This window comes from Bubalus bubalis, chromosome 3, assembly GCF_019923935.1.
Source record: "Bubalus bubalis isolate 160015118507 breed Murrah chromosome 3, NDDB_SH_1, whole genome shotgun sequence".
Lineage (NCBI taxonomy): Eukaryota > Metazoa > Chordata > Mammalia > Artiodactyla > Bovidae > Bubalus > Bubalus bubalis.
In genome coordinates, this window is record NC_059159.1 from 104540850 (window position 1) to 104553969 (window position 13120).

The 13120-nt window shown below is 43.3% G+C and overlaps 1 long non-coding RNA gene across 1 annotated transcript in view; it reads right to left on the reverse strand.

Annotated features, from left to right (window-relative positions):
* Window positions 1–2812: 2812 nt before the first annotated feature.
* LOC123332828 overlaps window positions 2813–13120 on the reverse strand; it is a 170109-nt gene continuing 159801 nt past the window's right edge. The window contains exon 3 of the long non-coding RNA XR_006549897.2: window positions 2813–3059. This is a non-coding gene — a long non-coding RNA (uncharacterized LOC123332828). The remainder of the gene's footprint in view (window positions 3060–13120) is intronic.

Consider the following 13120-nt stretch of genomic DNA (forward strand, 5'->3'; position numbering starts at 1 on the left):
TCCTTAGGTAAGTTTATTCCTTGTTATTTCTTTTTGTTGCAGTGGTGAATGGGATTGATTCCTTAATTTCTCTTTTCATTGTTAGTATATAGAAATGTAAATGATTTTTGTGTAATGATTTTGTATCCTGCAACTTTGCTAAATTCACTGATTAGCTGTACTAATTTTCTGATACTAGCATATGTCTTTTTGAATTAGGGTCTTCTCAGGGTATGTGACCAGTGGGGTCATACGGTAACTCCATTTTTAGTTTTAAAAGAAACCCTCATGCTGTTCTCCATAGTGGCTATATCAATTTACATCACCATCATCCGTGCAGGAGGGTTCCCTTTTCTCTATACCCTCTCTAGCATTCTTTGTTTGTAGATGTTTTTAATGATGGTCATTTTAACTGGGTGTGAGGGGATATTGAAAGGTTGTTGCTGAACCACAAAAGACACCAGGATTCTTGGCCTCCAGAGGAGAAGAATTCAATCTGGGGCCACAGATGAGGCTGGATTGCTCAGAGCTTTTGTGTAATCAAGTTTTATTCAAGTATAAAAGAGAGAAAGCTTCTGACATAGACATCGGAAGGGGGCAGAATGAGTGCCCCCCCTCCCCCGCTAATCTTTAGATGAATGTTACATAGCTACTAGCAATCTGCTAATTAAAGAAAGGAAATGTCTCAAAATTCAGAGAATGGCACCAGGCCCCTCACCCACAATGTGCATTTTGAGAATGTTGTGGCCATGCATTCCAGGAAAAAAAACTCACTCAGAAGGACAATGCAGATAGTGGAGTGCAGTTTATTACACTGGCGGACCCAAGGCAGAGTCTCCTCTTAGCCAAGGACCCTGACCGGTTTTTGTGAAAACCTTTTATACCCTAAGTGTATGTGCTCAAACCCACCTCCCCAAATTCTCTGAAACTAGTCTGAACAAAGGAAAAGAGAAATACAATAAAAGTTAACCTATGATTCATATGCCTTAAACCCATGATTCATATGCCTTAAGCCTAGGTAGTTAACAGTGGACTATTATAAATAGGCCTGTGGTCATGGAGAAGGCAATGGCACCCCACTCCAGTACTCTTGCCTGGAGAATCCCATGGATGGAGGAGCCTGGTGGGCTGCAGTCCATGGGGTCGCTGAGGGTCAGACACCACTGATCGACTTCACTTTCATGCATTGGAGAAGGAAATGGCAACCCACTCCAGTGTTCTTGCCTGGAGAATCCCAGGGACGAGAGCTTGGTGGGCTGCCATCTATGGGGTCGCACAGAGTCTGACATGACTGAAGCAACTTAGCAGCAGCTTAGCATACCCCAATAAGCATAGTAGAATTTATAATTCTATTTGGTTACACAGATAATTAGGGTATTCTTTCAGGTGACAGAGAGTCTAGGTACAAGCCCTGGGGCTCTTCCATCTGGGGGGTCTGGTTTTCCAGTTGGTATGTTGTTTCCATAGATACAGGGCATATAGCTCAAAGTCCACAGTCTGGCCCAAGATGGAGTCCTGCTTTCAAGATGGAGCCTGTTCTGTCTGGTTCCTCCTTCATTCCCCCTCTTGATGCTCTTAACTCATAGTATGAGCATTTTTCATAGGGATATATTGGCTCTCTGACCACCAATTTGGGAGAACGACACCAACCTTTGGGTTACAAAGTTCATAATACTTTGTAAAGTGCAGGGACCACAAAGCAGAACTATCAAAGCAACTATAACAATGATAAATATAGTTTTCTACCAATCACCTTTCACCCAAGATAGGACTGAAGTCCAAAAAGGAATGTTTTCATTTGACGTTGCTTTTACCTGGTTTTTCATGTCCAAAGCCATTCTATTTTGAATTACTGCTTTTCTCATTTGTATTTGTTCTTGATTTAAGGCTTGGATGGCTTTAGCACTTTCTAGGAGGGCCTGTTTTGTGAAATTAGTCAAGGCTTCTACTTTAATCATAAGATCTGTTGTCCCTATAGAAGGTACGAATAAGGCAGCAATATACTCATACCACTGAAACACAGACTTTGTCCACCTAGCACGTAAATAAGGTAGATTTACCGGGGCTTTTTGTAGGTTAGGTTTTATGCTGCCATGGGCAAAAGCGAATCCCAGTGTGCAGTGGCCTACCCAGCTGATTGGTAACCAAGGCCAAAGGTTAAGCCCACAAAGCCATTATGTTCCATTGGGCACCACCCAGCGGATTCCAGGGTTATATTTCCAATCAGAGCCTGGCCAATGGATGGACTGGTTGGCGTGGTATGTGACTTCGAATGTTTGTTTACATGGTTCAGGGGATAGATACCCCATATATTTTAGTTCTTTTGGGTCTAATGGACGGTCACTGAACCCTACCCTTTGTTCTTTTTGTTCCCAGCATATAGCAGTGGGAGTAATTAATTGACACTTTTCTGGGGTCATCCAGAAATATTCATCCCAGACTTGGTAGAATTGTCCAACATACCTAGAGGCCTGTCCTCCCTTGCTGGTCAGGGAGTTTTTTCCCTTTTTGTTCTTTAAATATGAGGTATAGGCTTTTGTTACGTCTATGAAACTGGTGTTTACATCAAATGTAGCCCCATGACCCGAATCTAATGACTGTAGGTCTGGCTTACACCAAGAAAGCAAGGAGAGATTATGATTGACAAGAGGAAGGAAAGTCTCTTTTTGTTGTCCCAGAAAAGAGCAGAGTGGTTTAAAATCTCCTTGGCAGAGCGGTGACACCCACCAAGGAAGTCCATCCATCACAGACAGAGGCATACCCACATACCCAGCAGTTGGAGGTGTTGTGGAAGTCCGCGTAGGAATGTGTCCATGAAATGAAAACATTGTCCTGAGTTGAAACAGAAGTTTAATTCAAAATCACGTTGATGAGGCCAAGCAGCAGGAATTGATTATGCGGCTTCATCCTGAAGAGGCTCGTCTGGGATCTTCCTTTCCTTCTTCTTCTTAAGGATGATCTTAGTCTCTCGAGGGTCAGTGGGGTCCCTCTGCTCAGTCCACTCAGCATTTTCTGGGTCTGCGTGGTATGTTCTCTTCATCTTCATGTGGTGGATCCAGGGGTGACACCTGCAACCTTAACTGCCGTAGGGCTGGTTAGAACAGCAGTATATGGACCCTCCCATGTGGGGCCAAGGAGTTGTGTTTCCAGCCCTTGACCCACACCTGATCCCTGGGCACAAATTCATGAATCTGTTCCCCAAGGGGGAATGACACCCTTTCTTGTACAAACTTAGTTAGTTACCTGATTTATTACCTTACCCAGTTGTTCCAACTGCTGTGAAATCTCATCTCCCCTTACCTGAGGCAAATTTGTTGACACCTATTTTATTATGGGAGGGGATCTCCCATACACCATTTCACATGGAGAATAGCCATGGGACCATGGGGTCATCCTGAGTCTGAGCAGAGTCGTCAGATACAAGTCCACCCAGGAGCAGTCAGTCTCTATGATCCACTTGAAGAGTGTCTCTTTAAGTTGGTTCCTTCCACATCCCAAAACTCTGGGGCCCATATGCTATGTGTAATTTCCACTTGATGTTTAAAGTTTTGCTTACTTGTACTAAATCAGCTATGAAAGCTGGGCCATTGTCCAATCCAATGCTGATAGGAAATCCAAATCTGGGAACTCTCTCCCTAAGCAGGCACTGGGTTACTCTGATGCTCTTTCAGTCCGGGTAGGAAAAGCTTCTACCCATCCCTAGAACATACATACCATGACCAGCAGGTAACGGTAGTGTCAATGAGGTTTCCAGTGAAGTCCACTTCCAGGTGTTCAAAGGGCAGCGTGCCTTTTAGCTGAGTCCCCAGAAGTTTCTGTGTTGAGAGGCGGCACTGACCTGTGAGCAGGCAGTGCAGTTCTGAGATTCTGTCCCGCATAGGGAACAGAGGCGGGGAACCAAAAATATTTTCAGATTAGCTCTTCCAGTTTATCATGGCCTAGGTGGGTCGCTTGGTGTGCTTGGCTTACCAGAGTGGGTGCCAGCTCCTCTGGTACCAATAATTTGCCACTTGGCAATTCCCACCATCGCTTTTCAGTCTTGATGGCCCCTTCCGCTTTGGCTAGTCGGTTTTGGGCTTCAGTGTATTTTGGATAGTCCAGCGTTAGCTCAGGCAGCTCTGCCAATATGAGAGCTTTAACAGGGGCTTCACTTGTCACTCCCCAGCCCTCGGCTGCTTGTTTAATGGTCTTATCTGCCAGTCTGTTTCCCCAAGCCCGGGGGGTATCCTTTATTCGATGTCCTCGGCAGTGTATGACGGCAACCCTTTCTGGTTCCCAGGCAGCATCTAATAGGGTCTTAATTTCTTCCTTATTTTTAATATGTTCTTCACTAGCTGTCAAAAGGCCTCTCTCCTTATATAGACCCCTGTGTACATGTAGTGTGGCAAAAGCATACCTGGAGTCTGTAAATGTTTGTCTTCTTGCCTTTTGACAGCTGGAGGGCCTGAACTAGAGCATATAGTTCAGCCCATTGAGCAGACCAGTGTGATGGCAGAGAGCTAGCCTCAACAATGGTTTCTTCCATGACTACTGCATATCCCAACAATCACTGTCCTTGTTTCACCAAGCTGGTGCCGTTGGTGTACAGGACCAAATCTGGGTCCAGGATTGGCTGGTCTCTCAAGACAGGGCTGCTGGCATATTTCCTTGCAATCATGTGAGGGCCCACCTTCTTCCACAGGAAGGAGAGTGGCCAGATTCAGGGCCTGACAAGGCTCAATAGTAACATGGGGGTTCTCACATAACAGTCCCTGGTATTGAGTAATCTGGGATGTCGACAGCCATTTATGGGGGTCCCCTTGCAGAAGAGTGTTGTTGACCTCATGCAGGACTTTTACGATCAAATCTTGGCCCAAAGTCAGCTTGGTTGCCTCCCAGACCAGTAAGCCAACTGCAGCAACTTCCCATAAGCATCCCAGCCACCCGGTGGCAACATTGTACTGCCATTTTGGGAAATAAGCCATGGGTCTGTCCCGTGTCCCATAGCCACCTTGTCCATTTCAGTCACGTAAAGAGTAAACGGCTTAGCAAGGTCTGGCAGGCCCAAGGCGGGTGCTGATGTAATTGTACTGGGTTTGAGTTCTATTACCAGTGGGACTTGTTTTGCAAGCCTGGGGGGGAGCGGGAGTTGTATTCCACCCATACCTCAGGGAATTGTTGAGTTAACTCTCTCTCTGTCTCAACTGTTTAGCCCATCCAGTTTCCCTTCTGGGAGATCATGCAACCTCCATTCATCCTGAGGGGTTACCGAGAGGAAGAGTAAACAGGTGGTTGAGCCCATGCGAAGAGTGGGTCTTTCGCAGGGGGAGGGGGGGAAGGTCACTTGTGCCCCCAATTTAGACAGCAAGTCTCTTCCCAACAAAGGTATTGGGCATTCAGGGATGTATAAAAATTCATGAGTAACTTGGTGTCCCCCCCATCTGACATTTTTGGGGTAGGCTTGAGACACAGAGGCTGCATTTATCACCATCTGAGACCTAGCAGCCTCTGGATCTATTGGTGTATAAAGTCTACAGCCCTCGCACAGTCTTTCATAGAATTCAGAGGGTGATTTGCTTTCCCTTTCAATCACTGTGGAGGGTTTTGCCCTACTTATAGGTTTTCGGGTCCCCCTCTCAACACCTTGTAAAATAGCCACCCGATATCTCTCCAGGTGGCCCCTCCCTTTCTCTGTGTTACAGTCCCAGGTGGGCCTCTCATTGGGGGTGGCTAGTTCTGCCCACAGCTGCAGGTTTGCAGTACACTGAGGTGCTATTTCTTTTAACCATTTTCTGGCCTCAGTTAGGATCCTGTGTCTTTCCTCAGTGCTGAAAAGGGAGACTAGTAGTTGGATTATGTCATCCCAGGTAGGGTGGTGGGTTTGAAAAATAATCTTCATTAGCCTAATCATGGCTTGTGGCTCCTCCAAGTATGGTAGAGTGTGCCTCTGCCAGTTTAATATATCTGTAGAGGAAAATGGCTGGTAATAATAGGCTACAGGGGGAGGATGGTAGTGCCCACATGCTTCCTGAACTGGAGGCTGTTGTAGCTCTCTGAGGGGCATCTGTAGTGGGGTTCTTTCCCCCTGTTCCTTGGCAGAGCGCAGCCTCTAATTCCTGTGTTTTCTTCCCCCTTTCCATCAATACTCACCAGGAAAGGTGGATACAATCTAGGAAGTCCAGCTGAGGTGGAATCCTGGGGGCGTTGACCAGAGGTCTCCATCGCTGGGATCAGAGCCTGCCGAAATGGTGGCTCTACAATCTCCGGGAGAGCTGGCGGAGGGGCAGCGGCTGCTGCAGGGACTTCACCTGGCCCTGCACTGGGCATTAAGGTGGCCTCCAGTCCTGGTGGAGCACTGGGAGGCAGGCACGTCACTATCCAGTATAGGGGAGGAGTCAGGTCATCCCCATCCAAATCCTGTAGAATTTCTTTTTTATTCATTCAGTCAATTTTTGTGCCATTAATATTTTCCCCTTTCCCTTCTGGGTACAGAACCTCATCCAAGGAGGAGGGTCTTGAGCTAACCCTAGCCATGAATCAATATATGGATATTGATCTGGGTGTCCCAGCTTTCCTGAGACTTACTGTATAGACTGCTTCCACTATTTTTAAGTTCATGGTGTCCTATGGTGGCCATCCTACTTCCCATAGGGGCCATTCGACCTCACAGAGTATGTGGAGGCGGTTAGGCGTCATCTTCACCCCATAGTCTCCTCCAAATCCCTTCTTTAAAGTTTTAACCCTGCACTCCAATACAGTTGCCTTAGATTCACTTCCCCCATCTTGCTTACCTTCTCGGACCTTCTTCTACTTTTCCTTTTCATTCTGCCTATGAAGTTCTTAGTACCCTATGTTCTTCTGATATTTCCACTCAATGAAACACTTAAATTGCCATTCTGCCTCCTTCCTAATTGGGGTGAGAAGAGCCTTACCTGCCAGATCCCAGAGGGAGAAAGGGGATTGGCGTGTCTTTACCTGCTGGTCAGCACGACTGAAGCAGAACACCACATGGTCCAAGACTGTTTCTCTCTTAAATTTTTAAAGTCCATTCTGCCTTGGTGGGCTTGATCAGGTGTGGATGAAAACACAGATGGGTTAAATATCCCATGTCCCAGGCTGTCTCCAGAAAAGCCAATTCGTACTCCTTCTCCTTCTAGCCTGACAATTCTGAGGGGGTCAAGAATTTCACAGCAGATGGGACACCTCCTTGGGGAGAGCAGAATATGAGCACACAAAGACCAAGTTTCTTCTCCTAATAATCCCCTGGTGATTGCTTGGTAATAATTTTCCCCAAGATGGCGTGGACACCACCTCCTAAATAACATTCACGAATTTTCTTCCTAAACCCTAACATGCTCGTCAACCTGTGTATCAAGCAATCACCACCACCTGCCTATTCTAGGCTCCTGTGGGTCCATACCCCTTCTAGTCCCTCCCAGGGGGATGATCAGGCCCCCTCTTCCACCCTACTGGGTGGGTTCCTCCTCACCTGAGTGCTCAGTTCCCCTGCTGCCATCCACTACCTGCTAACATTAAAGGTCCAGGCGCTGAGAAACAGAATCCTTCCGGAAAGGTGAGGCGCCTTCCCCCTCTAGAAGATCCAAGCCACAAGGCCTCTGAGTAGTCCCAAATGGGACTTGTCTCCTCAAACTGAATTTCCCAGCCAATGCACCAAATGTTGTAGCCATGCATTCCGGGAAACAAACTCACTCAGAAGGACAATGCAGATAGTGGAGTGCAGTTTATTACACCAAGGCAGAGTCTCCTCTTAGCCAAGGACCCTGACCAGTTTTTGTGAAAAACCTTATATACCCTAAGTGTACGTGCTCATCCACCTCCCCAAATTCTCAGAAACTAGTCTGAACAAGGGAAAAGGAAGATACATTCAAAGTCAACCCATGATTCGTATGCCTTAAGCCTAAGTAGTTAACAGTGGACAAATATCAATAGGCCTGTGGTCATACCCCAATAAGCATAATAAAATTTATGATTTTATTTGGTTACACAGATGATTAGGGTATTCTTTTAGGTGACAGAGAGTCTAGGTATGAGCCCTGGGTGCGAGGAGGGGGTCTGGTTTTCCAGTTGGTATGTCATTTTCATAGACATATTCATGGGCATGTAGCTCAAAGTCCACAGTCTGGCCCAAGATGGAGTCCTGCTTTCAAGATGGAGCCTGTTCTGGCTGTTTCCTCCTTCAAGATAACCCTGGCACCAGGTGGTCATCCTGGGCCATAAAATGATTGACATAAATCTTGAAGAAAGGCAGATTTCCATACAAATATATAGTTTCATTAACATAGATTAGGAGAACAATGTATGAGTGTAACATACTGGTTTGTCAAGTCTTCTGCCCATTTTTTGATTGAGTTTCTTTTTTTTTTTTTCCTTTTTGAGATTAATCTCTTGTCAGTCACTTCATTTGAAAATATTTTCTTCCATTCTGAAATAACTACGAGGTAAGTACATTATGACCCAATTTTATAGATAGAAAACATGAAGCACAGGGAGGCTATCTGTCTGACCACAGTGGCAGAGGAAGGATTTGAACCTGGCCAGTCTGGCTTCTGCATCCACATTCCCAACTCCAGCAATACAGCCTTTGGAAAAAACTTCTAAACAAGCGAACCAGATACGCAGTTGGTAAATGTTTTTTGTTTTTTTTTTTTAACTGAATATGTATTTTATTTTGGCTGTTTACAATAATGGATAAATTAGTCTAAGAATTTTTAAACATTAAAAAAAAAATGTTTTTTTAATAGAGTTCTTTCTCCAGTATGCCCCTGTCCTCTCATATTCATCTGGATTGCTTACTTACTACAGCTGTCTCTGCTGTCATAGTAGGGTTTATTTTTACTACTTTCTGGGGAATTTCCTATATCTCCTTTCTGTATTGATTCTTTGATTTCTGGATATCATTTCTTCTTTCTTGGTGAATCTTATTGCTTTAGTGGGAAGGAAGGAGATCCAACCAGTCAACCGTAAAGGAAATCAACCCAGAATACTCATTGGAAGGAAAGTTGCTGTAGCTCCCCAACACTTTGGCCACCCAATGGAAAAGACCTTGATGCTGGGAAAAATTGAAAGAATGGGGGTGGCAGAGGGTGAGATGGCTAGATAGCATCACCAATTTGATGGACTTGAATTTGAGCAAATTCCTGGACATAGTGGAGGACAGAGGAGCCTTGCATGCTGCAGTCCATGAGGTTGCAAAGAGTTGGATACAACTTAGCTGCTGAATAACAACAAGACCTTTAGAAGACTTGAGGAAAGGTACATGGGAGAGAAATACTTTCTAGATCTTAAATGTCAGAAAATGTTTGTATTCTAGTTTGATAGCACTGGATATGGTGTTCACTGCCCTCTTATTCTAGGTTTATCTGTGACTTGTTTTTTTCCCTTTGTTTTTTTACTATCTTCCTAATATTCTAAAATTTACAACTTGGTATTTTCTCATTTATTGTGCTGGGTGCTCAATAGGACTTTTCTGCATGTCCAAAAAAATGTTCTTGTAACATTCCTTTTGACATTTTTCTCTTCTGGATTGTTACCATAGGATGTTGGGCCTCTTGATTTCAACCTTCTAGTTTAACCTTGTTTTCTATTTTTAAAAAATTTTGAGATATTTTATTTTCCATATATATATAAACATATTTTATCCATGTAATTTTGAATTTAAATTAAAAATTTATATTTTTAAAACACTTTATTATGCTAATAAAAGTGTCTGCTTATTCCTTTTTCTTCATAGTGTTGTAGCCAAGGACCCTGACTAGTTTTTGTGAAAACCTTATATACCCTAATTGTATGTGCTCAAACCCACCTCCCCGAATTCTCTGAAACTAGCCTGAACAAAGGAAAAGAAAGATACAATCAAAGTTAACCCGTGATTCATATGCCTTAAGCCTCAGTAGTTAACAATGGACAATCATCAATAGGCCTGTGGTCATACCCCAATAAGCAAAATAGAATTTATGATTCTATTTGGTTACACAGATAATTAGGGTATTCTTTTAGGTGATGGAGAGTCTAGGTACAAGTCCTGGGGCTCTTCCATCCGGGGGGTCTGGTTTTCCAGTTGGTATATTGTTTCCATAGATACAGGGCATGTAGCTCAAAGTCCACAGTCTGGCCCAAGATGGAGTCCTGCTTTCAAGATGGAGCCTGTTCTGTCTGTCTCCTCCTTCAATAGTATCCTGACCTTGTTTTAACAATAGTTTATCTTCTCTTTCCGAGGTCATTAAGTATAATTCTATTAAAGTTTTCTTCTTTTTAGTGTGCTGTCTCTTTTGAGTTTTCTTTCTTCCTTGCTTCCATTTTGATATCTCTGTCTTTTATGTCAGAGTCTTTCTTCAACTGTCAAGTAATCATTGGTTTTCTGTACTTATTTTTTTTTTAATTTTATTTTATTTTTAAACTTTACATAACTGTATTAGTTTTGCCAAATATCAAAATGAATCCGCCACAGGTTTTTTTAAGGTTAGGTTAAAATAAATTCTGGATGCTCAATGTGCTTAGATTTGTTTTGTTGACTGTAAAGTGCACTGTAGAATAACTGGGTGATGCGTTGGCTTTTTAATTGAGAGATTTCTAAATGTCAGGTCCTACAGGATTTTCTCTAAGCATACAATGTATTTATTTATGTAAAATTGAAGTCTTGAGAAAACTGAGACAATTTCTATTATGGCAGCACAAACAAATTCAGTGTGAGATATGTGGTTCCTAAAACATCTCCTGCTCTGTCTGCAACTTCAACTCTGTCTCCCCACTATATTCCTTATCAAATTCTTCCTCACTACTAAATTCTTACTCATCTTAAGGTAGAACTGTTTGGTTCTTGCTGACCTACGTCCTCAGAATTCTCTTTCTACCCCTAGTCAGCTTTATAAATTATTTTCCTACAGGAAGGCAGTCTAACCAATAGAAGAATCATTCTTCAGTTTCTGCCACATACTGAAACATCAACTGTTGAGGTGAAAAATCTAATAGTTACATGATAGCTATTATAACGGAGGAGGCAATGGCACCCCACTCCAGTACTCTTGCCTGGAAAATCCCATGGATGGAGGAGCCCAGTGGGCTGCCGTCCGTGGGGTCGCTGGGAGTCGGACACGACTGAGCGACTTCACTTCCACTTTTCACTTTCACACATTGGAGAAGGAAATGGCAACCCACTCCAGTGTTCTTGCCTGGAGAATCCCAGGACAGGGGAGTCTGATGGGCTGCCATCTATGGGGTCGCACAGAGTCGGACATGACTGAAGTGACTTAGCAGCAGCTATTATAAACTTGACTTCTGGATTGATGCCAACTTATATATAACCCTTACTTCTGTATAACATGTAATCACTGCATGTAGATCCATTCTACTCATTAAGATAATTACATACATATTAATTACATTTATCTTGATATACATTCGTCTCCTTTTTCAGTGATTCTGCTGAAACCACATGTTTATTTATCCTCTTGATGATTGAGATTTTCTACATATTGGAACAGTCACACTAGGCTGTCCTGGATAGAGACTTTAAATTCAACGCTCTGGACCTCTCAACAATACATTTGCCAGGAATTCCTCCCCCAGTCCTCAAGATCTAGAAACACAGTAGTGATGGACATAGCTGGATCCTTAAACATGATTTCCTTCATGTGGAATCAAATACTTGATTTTCTGGTGTTATTATAACTAGACCTCCTAGCAGCATTTAATACACTGGATTGCTTTTTGCCTCTTAAAGTTTCCCTTGATACCACATTTTCCTGGTTGTGTTTCTATCTCCTGTCACACTAGCCACTCTTCCCTCTCCTCCTTTATTAGGTTGACCTCCTCAAGGTCAAGAGTACTCCAGGATCCTGTTTACTCACCCCATCTCTACTGTCTATCAGGTCTCTTTAGGTGATTCCATCTAGTTCATATTTTTACACTAAGGACTCCATGCATTTATCTTCAACTCTGTTGTATCTCCAGACTTCCCTGGTGGCTCAATGGTAAAGCATCATCCTGCCAATGCAGGAGACTCGGGTTCCATCTCTGGGTTGGGAAGATGCCCTGGAGAAGGAAATGGCAGCCCACTCCAGTATGCTTGCCTGGAAAATCCCATGGACAGAGGAGCCTAGCAGGCTACAGTCCATGGGGTCACAAAAGCCACACACAATTAAACGACATATTGTATTTTCATGACTCCTGACTCTAGTTGCCTACTCTCAGATCTTTATACAGATGTTCAATAGACATCCAGTGCTTAGCATGACCACTATCGAACTCCAGACTCACTGCTATCTGTACACATCTTAACTAACCCTTATCTCTCTCTTTCTTTCTTCCCATTTTGGAAAATGGCACCAACATCCAGCCACTTGCTCAAGCTCCAGATCTGACAATTACCCTTGAAATTCTTTCACTTAACCCACAAAAGCCATTTATCTATAAATACTATTGATTCTACTCCCATAAATGTCTTAAATCTGTCCAATTTTCTGTATTTTCTTGACTCTTACCTTAAAGAGATCATAGTATTTCTTCTAGACTACTGCAGTAGCTTCTTACCTGGGATACCTGCTTTCAGCCTTGTACAGAGCAATCCTGGTAAACTTCTGGAGGCATAAATCAGACCCTGCTACTGCTTGAAATCCTCCAAAAGTCTTTGTGATTTATAGAACCATACATGTTCTCACTTGTCTATCAATCCTTCATTTGGTTCCTCACAACATAAGCTCATTCCTTCCTTAGAGTCTTTGAACCAGCCCTTCTTCTGCCTAGGAGCTTCTCTCATTTTTACAGGGCACATTCAATAATCTCATGTAAAAAGTCACCTCCTCAGAGAATCCTTCATAGGAGACCCACCTAAACTGCTCATTCAATCACTTTCTTTACCATCAGCCTATTTTTAATACTTTGGGTAACACTTATCACTGATATTTTTCTTTCTTGAGAAAAGTGACCTCATCTGTCTCATTCAACTTGTTTCATTAGTACCTGGATCTACAAACAAACAAAAATCACTCAATGCCTATTTGTTGAATGGATGAATAGATGGATGAAAGGCATCTTAGAGGTCAGCTAGTCCAACCTCTTTTAGAGGTAAGAAACCAGACAGAAAAGCAACTTACTAAAGGTGCTTATTGTTATCTTGCTATTTGGCTTACTTTTTAAAATTTGT